At 34.1% G+C, this 15,349-nt stretch overlaps 1 protein-coding gene across 2 annotated transcripts in view; it reads right to left on the bottom strand.

Moving 5' to 3' along the window:
- Window positions 1–1,904: 1,904 nt before the first annotated feature.
- The window catches only part of LOC107752458 (uncharacterized), a 77,879-nt gene continuing 64,434 nt past the window's right edge, over window positions 1,905–15,349 (bottom strand). For both annotated transcript variants that reach the window (XM_016568435.1, XM_016568432.1), the window contains exon 9: window positions 1,905–1,994. The gene's annotated coding sequence lies outside the window, so the exon portion shown is untranslated. The remainder of the gene's footprint in view (window positions 1,995–15,349) is intronic.

The following is a 15,349-nucleotide window of genomic DNA, read 5'->3' as shown; positions in this document are numbered from 1 at the left end:
GACAAAGGCCTGAGATACAACAGATGGACAGAAGCATTACGCCGTGTTGTGTTCCTCTAGGCCTTGTGTTAATTGGGGTGTATATAAAGAGAGACTGGTTTGGTATTTCTGACAAGTAAATGCAAGATTAACAGCAATGATGTTTGCGCATGTTTTGGTTCAGCTGGTCATGTGAATTCACCTCGCTGCGCCAAAGAAAGCTGCTCGGTTTAGAAGTGACTTCTGACTGAGCTGCGCTTCATACGCCACTGCACTGTTGATTGTTTTTCTCCATAAAGTTCTGCCAAAATTCCGCTAATGTGACTGCATGAGTATCGTCCCATTATCAGCAAACTATGTACTTTAAGTGAGTAAAACAGACAAATCCTGGTGCTTGCAGTGTCTCTCTCACACACACACACACACACATATACTGAACAAAATTATAAACGCAACACTTTTGTTTTTGCCCCCATTTTTCATGAGCTGAACTCAAAGATCTAAGACTTTTTCTATGTACACAAAAGGCCTATTTCTCTCAAATATTGTTCACAAATCTGTCTAAATCTGTGTTAGTGAGCACTTCTCCTTTGCCGAGATAATCCATCCACCTCACAGGTGAGGCATATCAAGATGCTGATTAGACAGAATGATTATTGCACAGGTGTGCCTTAGGCTGACCACAATAAAAGGCCACTCTAAAATGTGCAGTTTTACTGTATGGGGGGGTCCGGGGGGGGTCCGAAAACCAGTCAGTATCAGGTGTGACCACCATTTGCCTCACGCAGTACAACACATCTCCTTCGCATAGAGTTGATCAGGTTGTTGTGTGTGTCTATATATATATATATATATATATATATGTGTGTGTGTCTAGCTCTTTTATATATTATAAGTTACAAATAAATCTAACAGTCTAATAAACTGTGCCATTAGTTGTCCACATGCGCAAAAGGTTTACACAGTTTACAAAATAAATAAATAAATAAATAATTAATTAATTAATTAATAGAATGCTCTTGTGAAAAATAATTGAGCATACTTGAGCACACTTGAGCATACTTTTAAAAAGAGTGATTATTACAGAAATAAAATACTTTAAAAGAATACACTTAAATGTAAAATTAACTGTTTTGGGACACTTAATTGCACATTAATAGCAATTAAATGAAAATGTGTTATATTTTCCACTTATATTAAATGTTTGTTATTTTGACCCACTTAAGTAAAAATTGTGTAATTTCATAATTTTATTTTCATTTAAATATAGTTAAAGTGCTGCTGAATGTACTGACAAGTATTTATGGTAAACTAAAATATACTTTAATATAATTTCTTTTATGTCATGCATTTAAATATGTTTGTAATTAAGCATTTGTAATGATGAAGCAGTTTAAGATGATAGTACACAATATCAAACATCAAAATAAATGTGCTTCAACAAAAGATTATGTCAATGATGTACTTTAAAGTAAAACGTTTAATTTTGCATTATTACAAAGTGCACTTTTTTAAAAGTCTGCTAAGAAACAGGCATGAAGTGTGCCTGCATATTCATTTTTATTCGAACTAATCATTTAATCACTCATTTCATGAATACTTGACAATCACTGGGCAGTGGTTCATGCGGAGTGTGTATCAGGGTGAGGGTGATGGAGCTCTAGTGGGCTGCTGGACGTCTCTGCACTGATGTTTCTGTTACTCTGAGAGCGAGACAGGAGGGCAGACAGCTGCGCGTAACACTGGGCCCGCCTCCCCCTCGGCCAGCTGCCAGCTGAGTGGAGCAAAACAGCTGTCAATCACCGCAGACAGCCAATACAGCAGCAGAGAGATGTTGACACAATGCACAGAATGATTTTGTTAGTCACTGTTCTAAACATGCTTCTGGAAATGTGAAACACTGAATAGTAAATACGTGCCAGGATGAGATCTGTGTTCGGTAAAAATATCCTTGCTGCCACTCCAGTAATGAGCTGCCATCTTCCCGTGATAGTCCCTTACATTGACTTTGGCATCTGAAGAAAGTAAAAAAAAGCTGTTTCAGATTGTACAGCAAATACACATTTTGAATCACTGGTGTTATTAATAAATCATGTTATTAATGTCGCCTGTGTTACACTGTGCTGCATTTGCATAAACACACACACAATCACACACAACTACTAAGGAGGTTCTTTTAAAGGGACAGTTCACCCAGAAAAAGTCAATTAAATTTCAGTCTGTTCTTTACACAAAGCTGTCACATGGCTTCAGAAAGCTTGTAATACAGCATATGAGTCATATTAACTACTTTCATGATGCTTCTCCTCGTCAGTTTTGCTTCAGTCCCCTTTCACTTTCAAGAATACAGAAAGTTAACAGAAAAAATGGCATGTGAACGATTCAGTGAGAGTAACGGATATTTGAACATTCCTTTTTAAACAGTTAATTGTACTTTGTCAGGGGCAATTCACACAGAACATGTCATGCCATGTCATGTGCCTTAAGCGCAACAGTCAAATACATCTGTCTAGGGCATGTTGACTCAGAAAAACGATGAAAAAGCAGCGCAGTGGACCTGAAAAATGTGTTCTGTGTGAACAGCCCCTTTAAGGGTTAATTCACTGCTGACAAGATGGGGTTTTAATAAAAGTTGGCTGTCCATGCAGTAGAAATGCATTCATTCATTCATTCATTCATGCATTCATTAATTAATTAATTCATTCATTCATTCATTCGGTGCTACATGACAAGAGAAAAGAGAGAAAAAGTGCTTTAAAAAAAAGGGTAGGAAAACTTCAATACCCATTATGCACTGGGCTAAATCAAACTGTCTTTGAGCTGGATACAAAAAGTGGAAGAGCGATTTGTAGTTTTAAGAAAACCCCTGTTGCAGTCAAGAGTCTGCCAGATGGCATTTTAAGTGTTTTTTTTTTTTTTCCACAATTTTTGTAACTTCGCTCATGGATTGTCTGATCGACGCCGTGTATTATGGGTGTTTAAATTGTCCTACCTTTTTTCACTACAGCCCATTTTGTCTGTTTTCTACGGAAGCCCATTTCTGCCATAAAAATGGTAATTGCGACTTTTTATCTTGCAGTTCTGACTTTTTTCTCGCAATTGACCTGCCCTTCTTAGTTACTGTTGCTATGTCAGACAAGCCATGCTGCTCTCACAGTACACATCGTGTTCTCACGCAGTGGAAAATACATCGTGGAGCAAAGAGGAAACTGACACACCGACAGACAAGACAGAGTTTTGTCATTTTTAAAGAAATTCAAACAATAAATTCTGTTTTGTGGCTCTTTAATGAGAGATCACTGTATTGGCTCAGTTAAAGCTTTTTTCATATTTACCTAAAGCGCGAAATAAACATGAATGAACATCAGAACATATTTTATTTCAACCGCGGAACATACCATGTTTCAAGTTTAAGTCAACCAAAATTAATCTACTCTCCTGTCTGATTTGTGGTTGGGAAACAGCTGCGGCTCCTGGGCATGCGCACATCAATATAGTGTATTTTTTGTCACGCTGTACAACAATAATTACTGTTTTTGCATAATTTTTTTTAGGGTTGGGGTAGGTGTAGACGTTAATAAAACACAATCTAATAGGTAAAATTTTTTTATTTATTGTACGTTTCCGGCCATAGCTGTCGGACAAGATGGCGTTATGATTGGTCAGATCGCCTGTCAATCAAGCTCTTTGCGAACGGTCCATTGCGAGACATAATCATACTATTTGTAACTTGACTTTGTAACTCACAATGTTGATTTTATATCACACAATTCTGACTTTGTAACTTGCAAATGTGAGTTAATTTCACACAATTCTGTAAATTCGCAACTCCTCGAAAAACCTCAGAATAGTGAGATAAAAAGTTGCAGTTACCTTTTTTATTTTTCATTCAGTGGCAGAAACAAGGTTCCATAGTTTTTATTTAGCATGTTTTTGTGCACTCGTGTTTCTACTGCACAGACAGCCAACTTTTATTAAAACCCTATTTTTCCAGTGGTGAATTGCATCTTTAAAATGTGGTCACATTAGCGAAATTAGTGAGCAAAAAATGGTCTGTGGTGAGGAGTGGGGAGGGGCCAAGAGCCATGGGGGGGCGGAGCGAGTCCAGTGGCACGAATGTTAATGAGCCCCATGGAGGAGCTCAGCAAGGATAAAAGGAGGAGTGACAACAGAGGAAGACAAGAGAGGACATTTACATCGCTTGTTTTGTTTACTTTTCTGCGGCAGTCAGCCATGAGGCGGCTTACTTTCGTTTTGGTTGTTTGTTTATTTTGTCATTAAACATTTGCCGGTTCACACCTCCTTCGTACCGAACTTACAAACTGTCTTCCAGGTACGTACGGTTTCTGTCGCTCAACCCGGCAAATTTGTACGACCAACTTGAACCTATTGCGAAATCTGCATTTGGAAACTCCCAATCGCGTGGATTCCTATTGAAATAACTGGATTTTGCCTGTGAAAATTCACCGAGCAACAGTAAATCTGACCAGAAACGCTGTTGTCTCGCATTCAACACTGTATGAATAAAATATGATTATGTTTTCCTTCTCTCGCACTCATAACACACAAACACTCTCAGTAATGACTTTTGCTAACACATAAACAGAGGTGTGAGTGTGTGGGAGGTCAAGGTTAGGCTACTGCCGCTTAAAAATAACAAATGCACTGTCATCTCTGCCAACAGAGAGTCGTTAAAAATAATACACCCAAGCGCTCTCTCTCTCTCTTCAGTCATCCCCTCTCTCTCTTGCTCTGTAGCACATGGTGATAATCGCACTGGCCTTGTAGCAGCCATATGGACTCGGGCTGGACTGGGGCCTGCTGGAACGCCACGTCGGTTAATTAGAGACTGAATACTGAGCGACTGAGCGCTGATCTCAATCCCTCCGCGCCTGGACACACTGAGTGGCCTTTTGAGCAGCTCGGGCCTCCAGGGATTCGGGGGGAAACAGAGGGGTAATTATTTGCGATAACAGTGAAAAGAAGAGGTGAGGACTGTGCATTTGAAAAAAGGCCGGGTAACATAAAGAGAGGGAAAGCGAGGACAGCGCTAAAGGTCAACATCTCCTGTTTTACAGAATGTTAAACTGAAAATGAGCTGAAATAAAATAGCTTTAATTTGCTTTTATTAACGTTTGTTTTATTTCCATTAAGAAAAATATTTTCATGGCTTTAGTTTTAGTTCAAAACTTAGTTGTAGTTCATTAAAATAAGCCAATTTACTTTCAGTTTTTTATTATAACCCAATTGAGTTTTAGTTATTTATAATAACCCCAGTAACAGCCAATTACACAGTTTAATGCTCATTATACAAAAATATAGCTCGTACATTACTTGACAGTGTTTACCAGTGTTGGGGAAAGCTACTTTTAAAAGTAATGCATTACAATATTGTGTTACTCCCTAAAAAAAGTAACTGATTACATTAATTAGTTACTTTTTATGGAAAGTAATGCATTACGTTACTTTTGAGTAACTTTTTACATCTGGGCAGGGCTTGCTTGTTTGTTTTTAATATAAAAAAAATACAAATGTAAAAGCCCTTTCACACCAAAAGTGAAATGAATGCGCCTCAGGCTGAAGGAAATGTAAATTCACGTCTGTACAGTAGAGGGCGCAGCGCAAACAAATCGCATGAAGAATATGACTCAGGAGAAGAAAGTTCAACACTATTCAGCAATAACAAAACTCAAACACAAATGTGTCATTTTTGCTTGTTAGTATGGTTGAATTGGATCATCGAAGGTCAGTGGTTAATAAAATGGGATTAAATACATAGATGATAGTTTTTCATATTTAATTATTGCAGGTTTGTATAATATTCTGAGTTTGCATTGCACTGTTTTTATTGATTTTGAGGAATACTGAATCTGTTTTTGTGCAGGTGAGATGAGTAAACACATGTTCATATTTAGTCTAGAACTACACTGTACAAAAATTCCGTAAAATTTACGGTAAAAAAACGGCAGCTGTGGTTGCCGGAATTGTACCGTAAAAACTACGGTAGCAACGTTTTAGGTTTTACGGTTTTAACTTAAATTTACGGTAAAATACCATAATTTCATTAACTGATATAATGTTAATATATCAACCTATTGAAGTACTGAAATCTGTTTTGCACCTTTGTAATACACTGATATCCACCAAAAGAGGTGGTGATGAGAAAGTCACATGATGAACCAAAGCCCATCACAAGCTTTTAAATAATAACATATATAGAAGGTGCACACAGTGTCATTCACACAAACACTAAACACCATCATGGTAACACACATGAAACTGAAATAATGCAATAAACATTCATTTAGCAACATTAGGTGTAACACACAACCCTAATATACAAAACTGATAAGAAAAAACTAAGAAGAAACATAGTTATTTCAACAAAAAAACATCAAATTTTAAATGTAACGCAGGGAATTCTGTAATTCACTGTAAATTATACGGTCTTTTTCACTTCCAAAAACAGTATACTACCATAAAATTACATGTAATGTCCAATACAGTTTTTCACCGTATATAGTAGGGGAATTTACCGTTAACCATTTAACAGGTTTTTACTGTAGCATTTTTACAGTCTTTTACCGTTAAATTCACGGTCATTTTTTACAGTATACAGTAAGATCACATTCACACACAACGCTCTGCACTTACTCCTGATTTCTGTCACCATGGCAACACCAGAGGTATCACTCAATACATGGGAAACAAAGTAACTGCTGTTACTCATTTGAAAAAGTAACTCGGATATTTCCTTCCAAATTAAAAAGTAATGTGTTACTTTACTAGTTACTTTAAAACAAGTATTCTGATTACGTAACTGCCGTTACCTGTATTGCGTCACCGGTGTTTGCGAGGTTCACCCAGTGAGGGTTTATGTTTGTAGACTATAACTAGTGTTGGATTGTGGCGTTACAGGAAAACTGGCCTCGCAGACACGACCTAAGGGCTTCTCTGACCAACAGGCTAAACCTACATCACTCTCAAACCCTCAATATTAATGTATATGAATGTCTCCCCAGTCGCTTATTCTATTTAGTGATATATTAGCTCCTAAAGCAGAGTATGTGTTTTACACCATGTTCACTATTACAGAACATGCTGGAAGATCTTCAACAACAGCACTTGTGCAAGTATTCTGTCAGCTCAAATCCTGAAGTGGACAGTCAACCAAACAAGATGCTGGAAAACCACAGTGCAGCTCCCGCAGTGCCTAAATATCGACGACGGACATGAATTGATAACAATAAACTAATAAAACCACAGTTTCAATAAAGAGCGAGACGTTAACTCTGATTTTCAACAATCCAGTCATGGACTGTATCAGAAGCAACTGCGAGCTGTTTTAACGGAGTTATATGATTACGCGTGTGTCTGGAGGAATTCTGTGTGCTTTAATAGAGTTACGCGGAGGTCTTAAGCTGTATGCCGCTAAGAGAGGCTTATGTTTCCAGGCGCAAAGCGGTAATCCTATAACGCTGTTCAACTATATTGCTTAAGGCACTGCAAGCAGTCAGCTGGTAACTATGTTAAACTATCTGCAGTTCCCTAACCACTCGCGCAGATCTCGCCATGATAAGATAATGCATTATTCACCCGGAGTGCTATAGAAATCATTAGTGCAGCGGTTTGAACGCTTCAAATAGATTCAGAGTTCTTATATAAAAACACTCTGGTCGAACTATGGTGCAGTAATGGAATCAGATGGTAATACCATGGTACTTTAATACATGGGTGTTTCTGCACCTACAAGCACTTTGTAAACTGTTCCAGTACAGGGGTTGATTTTTATAAAAATTAGCATAGGTAAACTTTTTTATTTTTGGTATAGGGTCACATTATAATGGCTTTTTACCATTTACCATTGTCGCTTATTTTATTATCGAATTCCTTTTATATATAGAGTTTATTATTTCACAGTTGTCCAGGCTTAAAATACAAAACGTGTGTAATTAATTTAATTTAATTTAATTTAATTTAATTTAAAAAGATGTTAAAGATTTAAATTTTTAAGAAAGAGTGAATAAACCATCATTATCAACATTATTTGTTTGTTTGTTTTTTAAAAATACATCTATTACTCAGTTGCTGTCATTTTTACATCTACTTTTACCATTTGATTTAATTTAACTTTTTTAAATTTAATTACTTAAAAAAGGTATTCTATACAAAGACTGGGGTCAACCATTATTATTATTATTATTATTATTATTATTCACAACTGATGACAACCATTTAGTTGTGTATTTTTTAACCATGTACAATTTACCATTTATTTCAATTTTATTTTATTTTATTACATTTTTTTAATATGTGATATTCATAAGTGACATACAACTTTTTATTTTATTTTTTACCACACATTTTGATTATCACTCAGTTGTGGTGTTTGTTTGTTTGTTTTTTTTATTTACCATTAATAATAATTTTTAAGTTTAAGCCTTAGCAAGATGAGTCAGCCATTTTATTAAAAAAAATAAAAAAATAAATCATAAATAAATCACTTTGCATCACTATTTCCACCAAACCCAATTAAGATGTTGTGCCTATTTGTAATAAAATTCAAATATTTAAATAAACATTGGTGATAATCAATAACTGCTGTGAGCAGAACAAATGTCAATTGTTTGACCATTCATTATTGTGCAAACTATTCCATCAAATGATTGCATGATCTTTGTAACTACTACTTAAAGTTGATGAGGTGAACAGAAACACAGTGGAAAGGCAGTGGAATGAATCAACACGTTGTAGACGATGTGTATGCAAGTGTGTGAACAGTGAACAGTCTGGTGACTTAGTGAGGGGGATGATGGCAGCTTGGCCAGGCACGGCTCATTGCTTCAGAGGTTCCCAGGTGAAGGTCTGGCGCTAGAGATCTCATCAGTCTGCCGCTCAGTATACACACACCGACAGCCTGAGACATGTTATATACCTCTGATTAATAAAGGCCATACAATGAGAGTCAGTGGGGTCCAATGTTATTTTGGACCTCAATAATTTTCTTCGTGTGGACCAAACCAGTTCATCACAGAGGTCTGAAACAACACGAGGACGAGGAGCTGATGACAGAACTTAAAGTTTTGCTAAAATTGATCTGCTATACCATGTTTAAAGAGCCAAACACCTTTAGTTTAGTGACTGAATTCAAGTTTTTTTGGAGATAGAGTAAAGTGCGCTGATGAGAGTGAGGTTTTGTCTGTGTTTGACACATGTCTTCAAATATCCATGACAATCATTCTGGGAAAAGCTTGACGTTCTCAAAACCTGTAAGAGCGTCCAAGATAAAGAAAATAAAAATAAACATCTGGTTTCAAATGAAAAGCTTAACGAAATGAAAAATGAAAAGTTTAACGAAAGGCTAGTAATTTGTTGATGCAATGTTGAAATGTTAGGAAAATTCTTACAATTGAAATGATTTGTGTCCAGTGTTCAAATGCTGCGTGGCCTCTCAGTTTTCAGTGTAATTATATCCACTTGACTTGTGCCAATTGTTAGAAAAATTCTCGGTATTTATGTTGCATTGACATGAATAAGTCTATACAATCCATAAAAGTTGAAATTTAATGACTCTATAAATGTCATGTGATGTAAAATGTAATGTTTACTTTGTATCATCAATACAGTGAATATCTTTTATGCATTATTTTCAGACAAACAAACAAACAAACAAACAAGTAAATGAATGAATGAATAAATAAATTTGTTAAATATTTTAATTAATAAAAATGTATTTAACAATAAATAATTGATAATAAATAAATAATAATAAAAGTCATTTTTTTCTTTTTACAAATATGAATTATTAATTCATATAAAGTTTTAAAGGGTTGTACTACATGACATTTTACAACCTGAACTATCCTTGCCATGTCATAAATATAAAGATAATAAATAAAGATATTTTACAATATTTTTTTTATGTTGTCATGAAGGTATGCCAGTGGCCATTTGTATCATGTAATTTTTTTGTTTTTTTTTCTCCTGAAAACAAAAGGTTTTTCCCGTGGAAATAGTCTAAAATAATCTAATCTGAATAATCAAATAATAATCTAAATAATCTAATAATCTAAAATATTATTCCAAACTCAGCATCAGTAACGTTTTTTCTTCAATGTGATAAGCAACTTGAAATTTTTCATTTATAAAACGGAGAGTTCCGGTCCTTGATTCTGATTGGCTGAGCCACGTTCGACGCTGCTGTAAATTACTCTACAAACATACACCTTTGTTTACGTTTGTGTGACTACATTGTTTGGTGGAAGAATACTGTTTCCCTTTCAGTCGGTCACTCCGAGTCACGTCGGTGACCGACGAATTGTCACCGACGTGACGTCTCCGTTCCCTCCTTCAGGGAACGAGTGTTACATACGTAACCGAGACATTTTAATAATAGCATTACACTTTATTTGCTCTGTTTTATTTTGTGAAACCGTACTACGTATATGCAATAACCGTTTTATAAAAGCTCCACTTCGCGTCGTACCTAACAACGCCCCTTAGCTGTTATAAATTCACTGTAAACCACGGCTTCACGGGGCTTATTGCTTTATTATAACACAATACAGTGCTGGGTAGATTACTTACAAATTGTAGTCCGTTACTGATTCCAAATTACATGACAAACACTGTAGTTAATTACGTAATCCATTACATTACACATTTTAGGTAATATAATAAGACTACTTTTAGATTACTTTTGACATAAATCGTTTATCAAATTGATTTAAATCTTGTACCATACTGATATAAAAACACGAAGAGAAAGAAAATATGTTCCATTAGTTGTTATTAACATCATGGCACAACAAACTGGGCTTCGCGAGTTTAATAAAAAGCTTAGAATTTGTTGATGTACTGTTGAGGGAGCACTTTTTAAAACTGAAATTATTCTTGTAAATCCAGTAGTCAAAATATGTGCGGCCTCCCCATTTTTTTCTGTGTAATTATATCTACCTGACTAGTGACTGGTCTTTGTGTGAATGTTCACAAAACTGGAAGACTTTCTGAATGCATAAGCGGCAGGATATTTTAGAAAGGGAAATTTAAAAGATGAGAAAGAATTAGGCAGAGTTGATAAATTATGAATCATTTATTGCTACTGTGTGAATAACGTGATCACTGTAATTAATACAAAAGTAACTGTTTTTGATGATCAGATTTTGAGTATTTTAAAATGGAATTTAATCCAATTATAAGTAATTTTTGTAATCTGATTAGTTAATCTAGATTACATGCTATCATCTACTACCCAGCACTATATAATTTCAATAAAAAAAAAAAACTATAACATAATAGAATAGGTGTCTTTAAGTCATTGCATTCATTCATTCATTCAATTTATTTATTTTAACAAACTATTATATTATTTAACAAAAGTCTAAATATAAGGATTTTAAAATGTCATGTGGTGTAACCATCAAGTAAAAGGCATTGACATTTTTTTTAAGCTTTAAATATTGTATACAATTTTTACTTAAATTATATACAGTATATTCTTCAAGTATCGTTTACACGTCTAAATGAATGAATGAATGAATGAATGAGTTCGTTTTGAAAGACTATTTTTACCAACTACTATACTATTTAAGAAAAGTCTAAATTTAATTACTCTAAAATGTCATGCGGTGTAACCATAATAGAAGAGGTGTCAATCATTCATTCATTCATTCTATTTATTTATTTATTCATTCATTTAAATGTAATTTATAAATTAATGGATATGATTGTGCCCAATATTACATTTCAAAACCAATTGAGCACCACTGACCTAAACTTCACTGGTCTGCTCAACTGTAACATCATTCTGTGAAGAGAGCAATTTACAGTTTGGCTGAACATTCACAGTACGTGAAAAAACTGAACAAAAAGAAGGACAACCCTCTCTCTGTCTCTCAGTGTAGGGTCCAAATGAGCTGTTGGTGGTGATGGGAAACCATGGAGTATCCATTTCCACACACCATATGGAAACTCTGTGGTTTGTTCAGAGGAGGTGGGATCTAATATTGACCTGGACCATATGTGTTTTAGTGAATTACAAACACAACAGGGCCGAGCGGCCACCTAACACACAACATATGGGCATCTTTTCTGTGTTAGGGGCTTTTACAAACAAGACCCCCCCACACACACACACACATGCGTGTACGCCGTCCAAGATCTCGAGGGACTGCTCTTTTGAATTACTCTATTGACACACACCCTAGTTAGCTTCATTAGCGGGAGCTAGTGTTAGCTCACAGTGTGAGACTGTCGCTGGAGTTTTCTCCCCTAAAAAACAATTATCATTCGTGACTGCACAGTAACTTCAGCTTTGCATCACTGATCATATCTGTGTCTGTGAGCTGGATTTCCTCTTTCTTATGGAGTAATACATTTTGCTAATTAGTTGGTTTGAGATCAAATTATTGTCAGGTTGTTGCTGTAAATAACAAACATGGTGTCTGACGACTACTTCACTATTTAGTACTCTACTATTTTGCTTAATTTCCAGATGTTTAATTCAATTGCAAGTTCCAGAGAGCACATTCACGCATGCACACTCTTCAAAAATGGCACTTTCATTCTCTTGACAAACTAAAAGTTGAAGAATGGAATTTGTATATATAAATAGGATGACAGATATAGAATGCATTGCATGTTAACTTGCTTATGATGCTCAAGAGTATGATCTACGTAAGTCCACCTGTTATACTACAATAAACTATGTAGCTATAGTTCCAGCCGTGTTAAGTTTGTGATGCTGGTTGTGAATGTTGGTTAGAACTGTGGGGAAACAGTGAATTGTTGAACTATGTTGGTAGTGACCATTGTCAGAAAATAAATGTGTCAGGAAGGACTGCCTAAAAGAATTGTTGCCAAAAGGGTCTGTCAAAATAAAATAAAAAATAAAATAAAATATCTTTGAAAAACTATTTTTACCAACTATTATATTATTTAACCAAATATTATGTTACTTAAGGCATTAACATTTTATTTAAGCTTTAAATATTGTATAAAATATTTACTTAAATTATATATATATATATTATTCAAGTATTGTTTACACATCTAAATGAATGAATGAATGAATGAGTTAGTTAGTTTTGAAAGACTCTAAAATGTCATGTGATGTGTTACCATCAAGTAAAACGCATTAACATATTTTCTTTAAGTATTGTTTACAATTATTTAAAGTGCACAGTCTTCAAGTATTGTGTAAACATCTTAATAAATGAATGAATGATTGAATAAACGAACGAACGAGCAAATAAACAAACAAATAAATAAATAAATATTTTAGATTTGAAAAAAACAATTTTTAGCAAATACTATACTATTTAAGAAAAGTTTAAATTTAATGACTCTAAAATGTCATGTGGTGTAACCATCACGTAAAAGGCATTAACATTTTTCTTTAAGTATTGTATTTACTTAAAGTATATATTCTTCAAGTATTGTGTACACATCTTAGTGAATGAATGAATATTTTAGTTTTGAAAAACTATTTTTAGCAAATACTGTACTATTTAAGAAAAGTCTACATTTAATGACTCTAAAATGTCATGTGGTGTAACCATCAAGTAAAAGGCATTAACATTTTTTCTTTAAGTATTGTATTTACTTAAAGTATATATTCTTCAAGTATTGTGTACACATCTTAATGAATGAATGAATATTTTAGTTTTGAAAAACTATTTTTAGCAAATACTGTACTATTTAAGAAAAGTCTAAATTTAATGACTCTAAAATGTCATGTGGTGTAACCATCAAGTAAAAGGCATTAACATTTTTTCTTTAAGTATTGTATTTACTTAAAGTATATATTCTTCAAGTATTGTGTACACATCTTAATGAATGAATGAATGAATAAATACATATTTTAGTTTTGAAAAACTATTTTTTGCAAATACTGTACTATTTAAGAAAAGTCTAAATTTAATGACTCTAAAATGTCATGTGGTGTAACCATCAAGTAAAAGGCATTAACATTTTTTCTTTAAGTATTGTATTTACTTAAAGTATATATTCTTCAAGTATTGTGTACACATCTTAATGAATGAATGAATATATAAATACATATTTTAGTTTTGAAAAACTATTTTTTGCAAATACTGTACTATTTAAGAAAAGTCTACATTTAATGACTCTAAAATGTCATGTGGTGTAACCATCAAGTAAAAGGCATTAACATTTTTTCTTTAAGTATTGTATTTACTTAAAGTATATATTCTTCAAGTATTGTGTACACATCTTAATGAATGAATGAATATGTTAGTTTTGAAAAACTATTTTTAGCAAATACTGTACTATTTAAGAAAAGTCTACATTTAATGACTCTAAAATGTCATGTGGTGTAACCATCAAGTAAAAGGCATTAACATTTTTTCCTTTAAGTGCTGTATACAGTATTTACTTAAAGTGTATATTCTTCAAGTATTGTGTACACATCTTAATGAATGAATGAATGAATAAATACATATTTTAGTTTTGAAAAACTATTTTTAGCAAATACTGTACTATTTAAGAAAAGTCTAAATTTAATGACTCTAAAATGTCATGTGGTGTAACCATCAAGTAAAAGGCATTAACATTTTTTCCTTTAAGTGCTGTATACAGTATTTACTTAAAGTGTATATTCTTCAAGTACTGTGTACACATCTTAAATAAATAAATACATAATAAATAAATACATTTTTCATAATAAAAAATCTGTACTTTTTTCAAATAACATTAATTGTTAATTCATTGTTTTCATTAAGTGTTTTTTGGAGGTTGAACCACATGACATTCTAAAACTTAAACTGACCACAAAACATTGTGGTCTTCAGGGGTTCTCTGTATAATTTCCTTTCCTGCATGTTTTTCTGCATGTTGGTTGCACGACGTGACTTCATACCCCCAAAATGTTGTGTGAAGTAACACGTGTTTATCCTCTCTACATATTTTACATGCAGTGGCTGCAAAAGATGCACGCCAACTGGCCGCAGACTCATATACAGATGCCATCCACACATCTTAAGGTGTAGTTAATCAGGAATATTAATACTGTTAATAACAGTGATCTTACTGTAGTTATTGATTAGCAGCTGGATGATTTTATCATGTCCTTGTAGAGAAGCCAGGTGGAGCGGTGTGTAACCCTGCAAATACACACAAACAAACTATAAGTGCATTCGCTCAAATTAAGTCCTGAAATGTCAGTTTATATGCATCCTACACACAAGCAAATATCTAAATATCATTAGTGTGGGAGGACAGTAATATGACAGCAATTCTTGTTCTCCTGTTGTGTCTGTCACTCGATTGCGATAGGCTATTAAAAACAGCTGGACGTCATTTCACACACCACTGTGTGCAGGCGACGTTTCGCATTTATGCAGTTAACCAG

Source organism: Sinocyclocheilus rhinocerous, unplaced genomic scaffold (genome assembly GCF_001515625.1).
Source record: "Sinocyclocheilus rhinocerous isolate Xijiao unplaced genomic scaffold, SAMN03320098_v1.1 scaffold921, whole genome shotgun sequence".
In the NCBI taxonomy this organism is placed as follows: domain Eukaryota; kingdom Metazoa; phylum Chordata; class Actinopteri; order Cypriniformes; family Cyprinidae; genus Sinocyclocheilus; species Sinocyclocheilus rhinocerous.
This window is presented reverse-complemented; position numbering and strand designations above follow the sequence as displayed.